Raw genomic sequence first — 15,108 nt, 5'->3', positions numbered from 1 at the left:
ATGCTAAGTAAAACCGGTCAGTATCTCTGCTTTTTATCCCCGACACCGCGCCGGCGTCTCGCCGAGAGAAGGCGGGTGCTCCCCATAAAAATGCATTGGTTTTTCCAGAACCCCCAAATCTTTGGGATTTTGGACCCCGGGAACCGACTCGTCCCTTTGACCGGATGTCCCGCGGCCGTCGCCCTCCTCCCAGAGTCAATACGAACATTTTATTGCAGCAAACATTGTTTTATGGCTTTATTGGCAACCTGCAAAACGTGTTCCTGTGAGCGGCCAGCGAGAACACGGCTGCTCCGTGTCACAGTGTAAGGGGATCAGCGGGCGAGAACACGGCTGGTGGCACACAGGCTGCTCCGTGTCACAGTGTAAGGGGATCAGCGGGCGAGAACACGGCTGGTGGCACACAGGCTGCTCCGTGTCACAGTGTAAGGGGATCAGCGGGCGAGAACACGGCTGGCAGCACACGGGCTGCTCCGTGTAACATTGAGATCATCTAATCAGCAAGATCAGGTAATCAGCGAGATCACGGAATCAGGTAATCAGCGAGATCACGGAATCAGGTAATCAGCGAGATCACGGAATCAGGTAATCAGCGAGATCACGGAATCAGGTAATCAGCGAGATCACGGAATCAGGTAATCAGCGAGATCAGCGCTATAACAGGTGCCTCCGTGTTACGTGATATCAGCACATGGAAAACACGAAATTACAGAATGTGGGAAGCTCATGTAGACTAAGGCTACGCTTATAGTGCCGGCGACGCGACGTCACGCTGCGGTCGCTGGAAAAATCAAACTGACTTGACTTCCAGCGTTCGCGACCAAGCCGTCGCTCCTATTATAAGTGCACGCGACGGCGGCAATACATTTGTTTTGCTGTTGCGTCGCTATCGCCGGCACTATAAGCGCAGCCATGGGGTCTGGTGTGGGGGACACACATGTCCTCGGACCCGCACCCATGTACCGGGACCGGCACCCATGTACCACCCATACAACAGGACCTGCACCCATGTACCACCCATACAACAGGACCTGCACCCATGTACCACCCATACAACAGGACCTGCACCCATGTACCACCCATACAACAGGACCTGCACCCATGTACCACCCATACAACAGGACCTGCACCCATGTACCACCCATACAACAGGACCTGCACCCATGTACCACCCATACAACAGGACCTGCACCCATGTACCACCCATACAACAGGACCTGCACCCATGTACCACCCATACAACAGGACCTGCACCCATGTACCACCCATACAACAGGACCTGCACCCATGTACCACCCATACAACAGGACCTGCACCCATGTACCAGAGACCCGCGTCTCGCTCTCACCGCTTACACTTCAGGGCCTGAAGCCGAGACTTCTTCTTCCTGTCCCAGGGCAGAACGCATTTTTTTTAATCTAGTTGTCAGTATTCCTCTGAAAGTTTCCACTTGTGTGTCACGTGAGGAGCGGGGGAATAAAATGGCCGATGCTGCTGGGAGGTGCAAAGCGATGCCACGCAGACACCTCCATAAGGAAGGGGTTAACATTATGTCGTCAGACACCATGGAACTGTCAGCGAGATGTGGAGAGGAATCCGAACGCTGGGGAAGGGGCCTCTCTGAGCTGCTACACCCCCCCCCCCCCCCCCACATCCAGCTCGTTAGGGGGGCCGCGCTAATTAAAGTATCGCTGATCCGGATCCTCCTGGACGAGGCAGAATTCCTGCACTGGGTCCCGCTGACCGTCCCCCCAGCAACTCCTCGCGCAGGTGGAAACCAGAACCGTCCCGAACTCCAGCGGCACGTCTGTAACATGGACACGGGCTGCGTGAGGGTCAGGGGGCAGCGTGAGGGTCAGGGGGCAGCGTGAGGGTCAGGGAGCAGCGTGAGGGGCAGCGTGAGGGGCAAGGGGCAGCGTGAGGGGCAAGGGGCAGCGTGAGGGTCAGGGAGCAGCGTGAGGGGCAGCATGAGGGGCAAGGGGCAGCGTGAAGGGGCAGCGGGCAGCGTGAGGGGAAGCGGGCAGCGTGAGGGCCAGCGGGCAGCGTGAGGGCCAGCGGGCAGCGTGAGAGCGTCAGCGGGCAGAATGAGCGGCAGCGGGCCGTGTGAGAGCGGCAGCGGGCAGCGTGAGCGGCAGCGGGCAGTGTAAGAGCGGCAGCGTGAGGGCCAGCGGGCAGCGTGAGGGCCAGCGGGCAGCATGAGAGTGGCAGCGGGCAGTGTGAGGGGCAGCGGGCAGTGTGAGGGGCAGCGTGAGGGCCAGCGGGCAGCGTGAGGGGCATTGTGAAAGCAGCGCGGGCGGTGTGATCTGGCAGCGTGAAGGCCAGCGGGGAGTGTGAGGAGCAGCGGGCAGCGTGAGGGCCAGCGGGCAGCGTGAGGGCCAGCGGGCAGCGTGAGGGCCAGCGGGTAGTGTGAGGAGCAGCGGGTAGTGTGAGGGGCAGCGGGCAGCGTGAGGGCCAGCGGGCAGCGTGAGGGCCAGCGGGCAGTGTGAGGGGCAGCGGGCAGCGTGAGGGCCAGCGGGCACATGGAAGAACCTGGCACAGAAGCCGTGACTCTTGACAGTTTAATTAGCGGTGACACAATGTCCTACCTGCGCCGTCCCCCTGCAGCATACTGACGAGAGCCGGCATCAGCTGGAACTCAAACACCCTGCGGCCTCCGCACTGCGCACACGGCGGGGTCTGTGAGCCCGGGCCGGAGGGGGGAGGTCTCATGTACAGAGGGTCTCCGTTCCAGGAGTATCTGGGTGTTATAAGGGGGGACGAAGTGGTTTATAGAACAGGCACACACAGCCCGACACACAGCACAACACACACACACACACCCCTACAGACACACACACACACCCCTACAGACACACACACACACGAAGAAGGGGAGAGGTTCCCAGTCACATCATTCAAGCCCCTAACTGCGAGATGCGTCAAATACATCGCTGTGCAGGTTACCGCCCAAAGGGGGCAGAGTACAGCCGCAGGCACACAGGAGGCAGAGTACATCCGCAGGCACACAGGGGGCAGAGTACAGCCGCAGCGCACAGGGGGCAGAGTACACCCGCAGCGCACAGGGGGCAGAGTACAGCCGCGGCGCACAGGGGGCAGAGTACAGCCGCAGGCACACAGGGGGCAGAGTACAGCCGCGGCGCACAGGGGGCAGAGTACAGCCGCGGCGCACAGGGGGCAGAGTACAGCCGCGGCGCACAGGGGGAAGAGTACAGCCGCGGCGCACAGGGGGCAGAGTACAGCCGCGGCGCACAGGGGGCAGAGTACAGCCGCAGGCAGAGTACAGCCGCAGGCACACAGGGGGCAGAGTACAGCCGCGGCGCACAGGGGGCAGAGTACAGCCGCAGCGCACAGGGGGCAGAGTACAGCCGCAGGCACACAGGGGGCAGAGTACAGCCGCGGCGCACAGGGGGCAGAGTACAGCCGCAGGCACACAGGGGGCAGAGTACAGCCGCAGGCACACAGGGGGCAGAGTACAGCCGCGGCGCACAGGGGGCAGAGTACAGCCGCGGCGCACAGGGGGCAGAGTACAGCCGCGGCGCACAGGGGGCAGAGTACAGCCGCGGCGCACAGGGGGCAGAGTACAGCCGCGGCGCACAGGGGGCAGAGTACAGCCGCAACGCACAGGGGGCAGAGTACAGCCGCAACGCACAGGGGGCAGAGTACAGCCGCAACGCACAGGGGGCAGAGTACAGCCGCGGCGCACAGGGGGCAGAGTACAGCCGCGGCGCACAGGGGGCAGAGTACAGCCGCGGCGCACAGGGGGCAGAGTACAGCCGCGGCGCACAGGGGGCAGAGTACAGCCGCGGCGCACAGGGGGCAGAGTACAGCCGCAGGCACACAGGGGGCAGAGTACAGCCGCAGCGCACAGGGGGCAGAGTACAGCTGCAGGCACACAGGAGGCAGAGTACAGCCGCAGGCACACAGGGGGCAGAGTACAGCCGCAGGCACACAGGGGGCAGAGTACAGCCGCAGGCACACAGGGGGCAGAGTACAGCCGCGGCGCACAGGGGGCAGAGTACAGCCGCAGGCACACAGGAGGCAGAGTACAGCCGCAGGCACACAGGAGGCAGAGTACAGCCGCAGGCACACAGGGGGCAGAGTACAGCCGCAGGCACACAGGGGGCAGAGTACAGCCGCAGGCACACAGGGGGCAGAGTACAGCCGCAGCGCACAGGAGGCAGAGTACAGCCGCAGGCGCACAGGAGGCAGAGTACAGCCGCGGCGCACATGGGGCAGAGTACAGCCGCGGCGCACAGGGGGCAGAGTACAGGGGGCAGAGTACAGCCGCGGCGCACAGGGGGCAGAGTACAGCCGCGGCGCACATGGGGCAGAGTACAGCCGCAGGCACACAGGAGACAGAGTACAGCCGCGGCGCACAGGGGGCAGAGTACAGCCGCAGGCACACAGGAGGCAGAGTACAGCCGCGGCGCACAGGGGGCAGAGTACAGCCGCGGCGCACAGGGGGCAGAGTACAGCCGCGGCGCACAGGGGGCAGAGTACAGGGGGCAGAGTACAGCCGCGGCGCACAGGGGGCAGAGTACAGCCGCAGGCGCACAGGGGGCAGAGTACATCCGCAGGCACACAGGGGGCAGAGTACAGCCGCAGGCACACAGGGGGCAGAGTACAGCCGCAGGCACACAGGGGGCAGAGTACAGCCGCGGCGCACAGGGGGCAGAGTACAGCCGCGGCGCACAGGGGGCAGAGTACAGCCGCGGCGCACAGGGGGCAGAGTACAGCCGCGGCGCACAGGGGGCAGAGTACAGCCGCGGCGCACAGGGGGCAGAGTACAGCCGCGGCGCACAGGGGGCAGAGTACAGCCGCGGCGCACAGGGGGCAGAGTACAGCCGCGGCGCACAGGGGGCAGAGTACAGCCGCGGCGCACAGGGGGCAGAGTACAGCCGCAACGCACAGGGGGCAGAGTACAGCCGCAACGCACAGGGGGCAGAGTACAGCCGCAACGCACAGGGGGCAGAGTACAGCCGCGGCGCACAGGGGGCAGAGTACAGCCGCGGCGCACAGGGGGCAGAGTACAGCCGCGGCGCACAGGGGGCAGAGTACAGCCGCGGCGCACAGGGGGCAGAGTACAGCCGCGGCGCACAGGGGGCAGAGTACAGCCGCAGGCACACAGGGGGCAGAGTACAGCCGCAGCGCACAGGGGGCAGAGTACAGCTGCAGGCACACAGGAGGCAGAGTACAGCCGCAGGCACACAGGGGGCAGAGTACAGCCGCAGGCACACAGGGGGCAGAGTACAGCCGCAGGCACACAGGGGGCAGAGTACAGCCGCGGCGCACAGGGGGCAGAGTACAGCCGCAGGCACACAGGAGGCAGAGTACAGCCGCAGGCACACAGGAGGCAGAGTACAGCCGCAGGCACACAGGGGGCAGAGTACAGCCGCAGGCACACAGGGGGCAGAGTACAGCCGCAGGCACACAGGGGGCAGAGTACAGCCGCAGCGCACAGGAGGCAGAGTACAGCCGCAGGCGCACAGGAGGCAGAGTACAGCCGCGGCGCACATGGGGCAGAGTACAGCCGCGGCGCACAGGGGGCAGAGTACAGGGGGCAGAGTACAGCCGCGGCGCACAGGGGGCAGAGTACAGCCGCGGCGCACATGGGGCAGAGTACAGCCGCAGGCACACAGGAGACAGAGTACAGCCGCGGCGCACAGGGGGCAGAGTACAGCCGCAGGCACACAGGAGGCAGAGTACAGCCGCGGCGCACAGGGGGCAGAGTACAGCCGCGGCGCACAGGGGGCAGAGTACAGCCGCGGCGCACAGGGGGCAGAGTACAGGGGGCAGAGTACAGCCGCGGCGCACAGGGGGCAGAGTACAGCCGCAGGCGCACAGGGGGCAGAGTACATCCGCAGGCACACAGGGGGCAGAGTACAGCCGCAGGCACACAGGGGGCAGAGTACAGCCGCAGGCACACAGGGGGCAGAGTACAGCCGCGGCGCACAGGGGGCAGAGTACAGCCGCGGCGCACAGGGGGCAGAGTACAGCCGCAGGCACACAGGGGGCAGAGTACAGCCGCAGCGCACAGGGGGCAGAGTACAGCCGCAGGCACACAGGAGGCAGAGTACAGCCGCAGGCACACAGGGGGCAGAGTACAGCCGCAGGCACACAGGGGGCAGAGTACAGCCGCGGCGCACAGGGGGCAGAGTACAGCCGCGGCGCACAGGGGGCAGAGTACAGCCGCAACGCACAGGGGGCAGAGTACAGCCGCGGCGCACAGGGGGCAGAGTACAGCCGCAGGCACACAGGGGGCAGAGTACAGCCGCGGCGCACAGGGGGCAGAGTACATCCGCAGGTACACAGGGGGCAGAGTACAGCCGCAGGCACACAGGGGGCAGAGTACAGCCGCAGGCACACAGGGGGCAGAGTACAGCCGCAGCGCACAGGAGGCAGAGTACAGCCGCAGGCGCACAGGAGGCAGAGTACAGCCGCATCGCACAGGGGGCAGAGTAAAGCCGCGGCGCACAGGGGGCAGAGTACAGCCGCGGCGCACATGGGGCAGAGTACAGCCGCAGGCACACAGGAGGCAGAGTACAGCCGCGGCGCACAGGGGGCAGAGTACAGCCGCAGGCACACAGGAGGCAGAGTACAGCCGCGGCGCACAGGGGGCAGAGTACAGCCGCGGCGCACAGGGGGCAGAGTACAGGGGGCAGAGTACAGCCGCGGCGCACAGGGGGCAGAGTACAGCCGCGGCGCACAGGGGGCAGAGTACAGGGGGCAGAGTACAGCCGCGGCGCACAGGGGGCAGAGTACAGCCGCAGGCGCACAGGGGGCAGAGTACATCCGCAGGCACACAGGGGGCAGAGTACAGCCGCAGGCACACAGGGGGCAGAGTACAGCCGCAGGCACACAGGGGGCAGAGTACAGCCGCAGGCACACAGGGGGCAGAGTACAGCCGCGGCGCACAGGGGGCAGAGTACAGCCGCAGCGCACAGGAGGCAGAGTACAGCCGCAGGCGCACAGGAGGCAGAGTACAGCCGCATCGCACAGGGGGCAGAGTAAAGCCGCGGCGCACAGGGGGCAGAGTACAGCCGCGGCGCACATGGGGCAGAGTACAGCCGCAGGCACACAGGAGGCAGAGTACAGCCGCGGCGCACAGGGGGCAGAGTACAGCCGCGGCGCACAGGGGGCAGAGTACAGCCGCAGGCACACAGGAGGCAGAGTACAGCCGCGGCGCACAGGGGGCAGAGTACAGCCCCCTGCGCACAGGGGGCAGAGTACAGCCGCGGCGCACAGGGGGCAGAGTACAGCCGCGGCGCACAGGGGGCAGAGTACAGGGGGCAGAGTACAGCCGCGGCGCACAGGGGGCAGAGTACAGCCGCGGCGCACAGGGGGCAGAGTACATCCGCAGGCACACAGGGGGCAGAGTACATCCGCAGGCACACAGGGGGCAGAGTACAGCCGCAGGCACACAGGGGGCAGAGTACAGCCGCAGGCACACAGGGGGCAGAGTACAGCCGCGGCGCACAGGGGGCAGAGTACAGCCGCGGCGCACAGGGGGCAGAGTACAGCCGCATCACACAGGGGGCAGAGTACAGCCGCAGGTACACAGGGGGCAGAGTACAGCCGCATCACACAGGGGGCAGAGTACATCCACAGGCACACAGGGGGCAGAGTACATCCGCAGGCACACAGGGGGCAGAGTACAGGGGGCAGAGTACAGCCGCGGCGCACAGGAGGCAGAGTACAGCCGCGGCGCACAGGGGGCAGAGTACAGCCGCGGCGCACAGGGGGCAGAGTACAGCCGCGGCGCACAGGGGGCAGAGTACAGCCGCGGCGCACAGGGGTCAGAGTACAGCCGCGGCGCACAGGGGGCAGAGTACAGCCGCGGCGCACAAGGGGCAGAGTACATCCGCAGGCACACAGGGGGCAGAGTACAGCCGCAGGCACACAGGGGGCAGAGTACAGCCGCGGCGCACAGGGGGCAGAGTACAGCCGCAGGCACACAGGGGGCAGAGTACAGCCGCAGGCACACAGGAGGCAGAGTACAGCCGCGGCGCACAGGGGGCAGAGTACAGCCGCGGCGCACAGGGGGCAGAGTACAGCCGCGGCGCACAGGGGGCAGAGTACAGCCGCGGCGCACAGGGGGCAGAGTACAGCCGCAGGCACACAGGGGGCAGAGTACAGCCGCGGCGCACAGGGGGCAGAGTACAGCCGCGGCGCACAGGGGGCAGAGTACAGCCGCGGCGCACAGGGGGCAGAGTACAGCCGCGGCGCACAGGGGGCAGAGTACAGCCGCAGGCACACAGGGGGCAGAGTACAGCCGCAGGCACACAGGGGGCAGAGTACAGCCGCAGGCACACAGGGGGCAGAGTACAGCCGCAGGCACACAGGAGGCAGAGTACAGCCGCGGCGCACAGGGGGCAGAGTACAGCCGCGGCGCACAGGGGGCAGAGTACAGCCGCAGGCACACAGGGGGCAGAGTACAGCCGCGGCGCACAGGGGGCAGAGTACAGCCGCAGGCACACAGGGGGTAGAGTACAGCCGCGGCGCACAGGGGGCAGAGTACAGCCGCAGGCACACAGGGGGTAGAGTACAGCCGCAGGCACACAGGGGGCAGAGTACAGCCGCAGGCACACAGGGGGCAGAGTACAGCCGCATGCGCACAGGGGGCAGAGTACAGCCGCAGGCACACAGGGGGCAGAGTACAGCCGCGGCGCACAGGGGGCAGAGTACAGCCGCAGCGCACAGGGGGCAGAGTACAGCCGCAGGCACACAGGAGGCAGAGTACAGCCGCAGGCACACAGGGGGCAGAGTACAGCCGCAGCACACAGGGGGCAGAGTACAGCCGCAGGCGCACAGGGGGCAGAGTACAGCCGCAGGCGCACAGGGGGCAGAGTACAGCCGCGGCGCACATGGGGCAGAGTACAGCCGCAGGCACACAGGAGGCAGAGTACAGCCGCGACGCACAGGAGGCAGAGTACAGCCGCAGGCACACAGGGGGCAGAGTACAGCCGCAGGCACACAGGGGGCAGAGTACAGCCGCAGGCACACAGGGGGCAGAGTACAGCCGCGACGCACAGGAGGCAGAGTACAGCCGCAGGCACACAGGGGGCAGAGTACAGCCGCAGCGCACAGGAGGCAGAGTACAGCCGCAGGCGCACAGGAGGCAGAGTACAGCCGCATCGCACAGGGGGCAGAGTAAAGCCGCGGCGCACAGGGGGCAGAGTAAAGCCGCGGCGCACAGGGGGCAGAGTACAGCCGCAGGCACACAGGGGGCAGAGTACAGGGGGCAGAGTACAGCCGCGGCGCACAGGGGGCAGAGTACAGCCGCGGCGCACAGGGGGCAGAGTACAGCCGCGGCGCACAGGGGGCAGAGTACAGCCGCAGGCACACAGGGGGCAGAGTACAGCCGCAGGCACACAGGAGGCAGAGTACAGCCGCGGCGCACAGGGGGCAGAGTACAGCCGCGGCGCACAGGGGGCAGAGTACAGCCGCAGGCACACAGGGGGCAGAGTACAGCCGCGGCGCACAGGGGGCAGAGTACAGCCGCAGGCACACAGGGGGTAGAGTACAGCCGCGGCGCACAGGGGGCAGAGTACAGCCGCAGGCACACAGGGGGTAGAGTACAGCCGCAGGCACACAGGGGGCAGAGTACAGCCGCAGGCACACAGGGGGCAGAGTACAGCCGCATGCGCACAGGGGGCAGAGTACAGCCGCAGGCACACAGGGGGCAGAGTACAGCCGCGGCGCACAGGGGGCAGAGTACAGCCGCAGCGCACAGGGGGCAGAGTACAGCCGCAGGCACACAGGAGGCAGAGTACAGCCGCAGGCACACAGGGGGCAGAGTACAGCCGCAGCACACAGGGGGCAGAGTACAGCCGCAGGCGCACAGGGGGCAGAGTACAGCCGCGGCGCACATGGGGCAGAGTACAGCCGCAGGCACACAGGAGGCAGAGTACAGCCGCGACGCACAGGAGGCAGAGTACAGCCGCAGGCACACAGGGGGCAGAGTACAGCCGCAGGCACACAGGGGGCAGAGTACAGCCGCAGGCACACAGGGGGCAGAGTACAGCCGCGGCGCACAGGAGGCAGAGTACAGCCGCGGCGCACAGGGGGCAGAGTACAGCCGCGGCGCACAGGGGGCAGAGTACATCCGCAGGTACACAGGGGGCAGAGTACAGCCGCGGCGCACAGGGGGCAGAGTACAGCCGCAGGCACACAGGAGGCAGAGTACAGCCGCAGGCACACAGGAGGCAGAGTACAGCCGCAGGCACACAGGAGGCAGAGTACAGCCGCAGGCACACAGGGGGCAGAGTACAGCCGCAGGCACACAGGGGGCAGAGTACAGCCGCAGGCACACAGGGGGCAGAGTACAGCCGCAGCGCACAGGAGGCAGAGTACAGCCGCAGGCGCACAGGAGGCAGAGTACAGCCGCATCGCACAGGGGGCAGAGTAAAGCCGCGGCGCACAGGGGGCAGAGTACAGCCGCATCACACAGGGGGCAGAGTACAGCCGCAGGTACACAGGAGGCAGAGTACAGCCGCGGCGCACATGGGGCAGAGTACAGCCGCAGGCACACAGGAGGCAGAGTACAGCCGCGGCGCACAGGGGGCAGAGTACAGCCGCAGGCACACAGGAGGCAGAGTACAGCCGCGGCGCACAGGGGGCAGAGTACAGCCGCATGCGCACAGGGGGCAGAGTACAGCCGCGGCGCACAGGGGGCAGAGTACAGCCGCGGCGCACAGGGGGCAGAGTACAGGGGGCAGAGTACAGCCGCGGCGCACAGGGGGCAGAGTACAGGGGGCAGAGTACAGCCGCGGCGCACAGGGGGCAGAGTACAGCCGCAGGCGCACAGGGGGCAGAGTACATCCGCAGGCACACAGGGGGCAGAGTACAGCCGCAGGCACACAGGGGGCAGAGTACATCCGCAGGCACACAGGGGGCAGAGTACAGCCGCAGGCACACAGGGGGCAGAGTACAGCCGCGGCGCACAGGGGGCAGAGTACAGCCGCAGGCACACAGGGGGCAGAGTACAGCCGCGGCGCACAGGGGGCAGAGTACAGCCGCGGCGCACAGGGGGCAGAGTACAGCCGCATCACACAGGGGGCAGAGTACAGCCGCATCACACAGGGGGCAGAGTACAGCCGCATCACACAGGGGGCAGAGTACAGCCGCAGGTACACAGGGGGCAGAGTACAGCCGCATCACACAGGGGGCAGAGTACATCCGCAGGCACACAGGGGGCAGAGTACAGCCGCAGGCACACAGGGGGCAGAGTACATCCGCAGGCACACAGGGGGCAGAGTACAGGGGGCAGAGTACAGCCGCAGGCACACAGGGGGCAGAGTACAGCCGCGGCGCACAGGGGGCAGAGTACAGCCGCAGGCACACAGGGGGCAGAGTACAGCCGCAGGCACACAGGGGGCAGAGTACAGCCGCGGCGCACAGGGGGCAGAGTACAGCCGCGGCGCACAGGGGGCAGAGTACAGGGGGCAGAGTACAGCCGCAGGCACACAGGGGGTAGAGTACAGGGGGCAGAGTACAGCCGCGGTGCACAGGGGGCAGAGTACAGCCGCAGGCGCACAGGAGGCAGAGTACAGCCGCATCGCACAGGGGGCAGAGTAAAGCCGCGGCGCACAGGGGGCAGAGTACAGCCGCGGCGCACAGGGGGCAGAGTACAGCCGCAGGCACACAGGGGGTAGAGTACAGGGGGCAGAGTACAGCCGCGGCGCACAGGAGGCAGAGTACAGCCGCAGGCGCACAGGAGGCAGAGTACAGCCGCATCGCACAGGGGGCAGAGTACAGCCGCGGCGCACATGGGGCAGAGTACAGCCGCAGGCACACAGGAGGCAGAGTACAGCCGCGGCGCACAGGGGGCAGAGTACAGCCGCAGGCACACAGGAGGCAGAGTACAGCCGCGGCGCACAGGGGGCAGAGTACAGCCGCATGCGCACAGGGGGCAGAGTACAGCCGCGGCGCACAGGGGGCAGAGTACAGCCGCGGCGCACAGGGGGCAGAGTACAGGGGGCAGAGTACAGCCGCGGCGCACAGGGGGCAGAGTACAGGGGGCAGAGTACAGCCGCGGCGCACAGGGGGCAGAGTACAGCCGCAGGCGCACAGGGGGCAGAGTACAGCCGCATCACACAGGGGGCAGAGTACAGCCGCAGGCACACAGGGGGCAGAGTACAGCCGCGGCGCACAGGGGGCAGAGTACAGCCGCGGCGCACAGGGGGCAGAGTACAGCCGCATCACACAGGGGGCAGAGTACAGCCGCATCACACAGGGGGCAGAGTACAGCCGCATCACACAGGGGGCAGAGTACAGCCGCAGGCACACAGGGGGCAGAGTACAGCCGCAGGCACACAGGGGGCAGAGTACAGCCGCATCACACAGGGGGCAGAGTACAGCCGCATCACACAGGGGGCAGAGTACATCCGCAGGCACACAGGGGGCAGAGTACAGCCGCATCACACAGGGGGCAGAGTACATCCGCAGGCACACAGGGGGCAGAGTACAGCCGCAGGCACACAGGGGGCAGAGTACATCCGCAGGCACACAGGGGGCAGAGTACAGGGGGCAGAGTACAGCCGCGGCACACAGGGGGCAGAGTACAGGGGGCAGAGTACAGCCGCAGGCACACAGGGGGCAGAGTACAGCCGCGGCGCACAGGGGGCAGTGTACAGCCGCAGGCACACAGGGGGCAGACTACAGCCGCGGCGCACAGGGGGCAGAGTACAGCCGCGGCGCACAGGGGGCAGAGTACAGCCGCGGCGCACAGGGGGCAGAGTACAGCCGCAGGCACACAGGGGGTAGAGTACAGGGGGGCAGAGTACAGCCGCGGTGCACAGGGGGCAGAGTACAGCCGCAGGCACACAGGGGGCAGAGTACAGGGGGCAGAGTACAGCCGCGGCGCACAGGGGGCAGAGTACAGCCGCAGGCACACAGGGGGCAGAGTACAGGGGGCAGAGTACAGGGGGCAGAGTACAGCCGCAGGCACACAGGGGGCAGAGTACAGCCGCGGCGCACAGGGGGCAGAGTACAGCCGCGGCGCACAGGGGGCAGAGTTCAGCCGCGGCGCACAGGGGGCAGAGTACAGCCGCGGCGCACAGGGGGCAGAGTACAGCCGCGGCGCACAGGGGGCAGAGTACAGCCGCGGCGCACAGGGGGCAGAGTACATCCGCAGGCACACAGGGGGCAGAGTACAGCCGCAGGCACACAGGGGGCAGAGTACAGCCGCGGCGCACAGGGGGCAGAGTACAGCCGCAGGCACACAGGGGGCAGAGTACAGCCGCAGGCACACAGGAGGCAGAGTACAGCCGCGGCGCACAGGGGGCAGAATACAGCCGCGGCGCACAGGGGGCAGAGTACAGCCGCGGCGCACAGGGGGTAGAGTACAGCCGCAGCGCACAGGGGGTAGAGTACAGCCGCGGCGCACAGGGGGCAGAGTACAGCCGCGGCGCACAGGGGGCAGAGTACAGCCGCATGCGCACAGGGGGCAGAGTACAGCCGCAGGCACACAGGGGGCAGAGTACAGCCGCAGGCACACAGGGGGCAGAGTACAGCCGCAGGCACACAGGGGGCAGAGTACAGCCGCGGCGCACAGGGGGCAGAGTACAGCCGCAGGCACACAGGGGGCAGAGTACAGCCGCAGGCACACAGGGGGCAGAGTACATCCGCAGCGCACAGGGGGCAGAGTACAGCCGCAGCGCACAGGGGGCAGAGTACAGCCGCGGCGCACAGGGGGCAGAGTACAGCCGCGGCGCACAGGGGGCAGAGTACAGCCGCAGGCACACAGGGGGCAGAGTACAGCCGCAGGCACACAGGGGGCAGAGTACAGCCGCATGCGCACAGGAGGCAGAGTACAGCCGCAGCGCACAGGGGGCAGAGTACAGCCGCATGCGCACAGGAGGCAGAGTACAGCCGCAGCGCACAGGGGGCAGAGTACAGCCGCAGCGCACAGGAGGCAGAGTACAGCCGCGGCGCACAGGGGGCAGAGTACAGCCGCGGCGCACAGGAGGCAGAGTACAGCCGCAGGCACACAGGGGGCAGAGTACAGCCACAACGCACAGGGGGCAGAGTACAGCCGCAGGCACACAGGGGGCAGAGTACAGCCGCATGCGCACAGGAGGCAGAGTACAGCCGCAGCGCACAGGGGGCAGAGTACAGCCGCAGCGCACAGGGGGCAGAGTACAGCCGCAGCGCACAGGGGGCAGAGTACAGCCGCAGCGCACAGGGGGCAGAGTACAGCCGCAACGCACAGGGGGCAGAGTACAGCCGCAGGCACACAGGGGGCAGAGTACAGCCGCAACGCACAGGGGCAGAGTACAGCCGCAACGCACAGGGGGCAGAGTACAGCCGCAGGCATACAGGGGGCAGAGTACAGCCGCAGCGCACAGGGGGCAGAGTACAGCCGCAGCGCACAGGGGGTAGAGTAAAGCCGCATGCGCACAGGGGGCAGAGTACAGCCGCGGCGCACAGGGGGTAGAGTACAGCCGCGGCGCACAGGGGGCAGAGTAAAGCCGCATGCGCACAGGGGGCAGAGTACAGCCGCAGCACACAGGGGGCAGAGTACAGCCGCAGCGCACAGGGGGCAGAGTAAAGCCGCAGGCACACAGGGGGCAGAGTACAGCCGCAGGCACACAGGAGGCAGAGTACAGCCGCAGGCACACAGGGGGCAGAGTACAGCCGCAGCGCACAGGGGGCAGAGTACAGCCGCAGGCACACAGGGGGCAGAGTACAGCCGCAGGCACACAGGGGGCAGAGTACAGCCGCGGCGCACAGGGGGCAGAGTACAGCCGCGGCGCACAGGGGGCAGAGTAAAGCCGCATGCGCACAGGGGGCAGAGTACAGCCGCAGGCACACAGGGGGCAGAGTACAGCCGCAGGCACACAGGGGGCAGAGTACAGCCGCAGGCACACAGGGGGCAGAGTACAGCCGCAGCGCACAGGGGGCAGAGTACAGCCGCAGGCACACAGGGGGCAGAGTACAGCCGCAGGCACACAGGGGGCAGAGTACAGCCGCAGGCACACAGGGGGCAGAGTACAGCCGCAGGCACACAGGGGGCAGAGTACAGCCGCAGCGCACAGGGGGCAGAGTACAGCCGCAGGCACACAGGGGGCAGAGTACAGCCGCAGGCACACAGGGGGCAGAGTACAG

General features: G+C 67.3%; 1 long non-coding RNA gene across 1 annotated transcript; it reads right to left on the bottom strand.

Moving 5' to 3' along the window:
- Positions 1 to 222: 222 nt before the first annotated feature.
- LOC142470031 (uncharacterized) lies at positions 223 to 2,773 on the bottom strand. The gene is made up of 2 exons (XR_012789152.1): positions 2,586 to 2,773; positions 223 to 1,807 (listed from the first exon to the last, which is right to left on the bottom strand). It is a non-coding gene; the product is annotated as an uncharacterized LOC142470031 (long non-coding RNA).
- Between the last annotated feature and the right edge of the window lie 12,335 nt (positions 2,774 to 15,108).

The sequence above is a fragment of the Ascaphus truei genome, chromosome 19 (assembly GCF_040206685.1).
Source record: "Ascaphus truei isolate aAscTru1 chromosome 19, aAscTru1.hap1, whole genome shotgun sequence".
Classification (NCBI taxonomy): Eukaryota; Metazoa; Chordata; class Amphibia; order Anura; family Ascaphidae; genus Ascaphus; species Ascaphus truei.
Note: the sequence above shows the minus strand (reverse complement) of the source record. Positions and strands in the feature narration are given on the sequence as shown.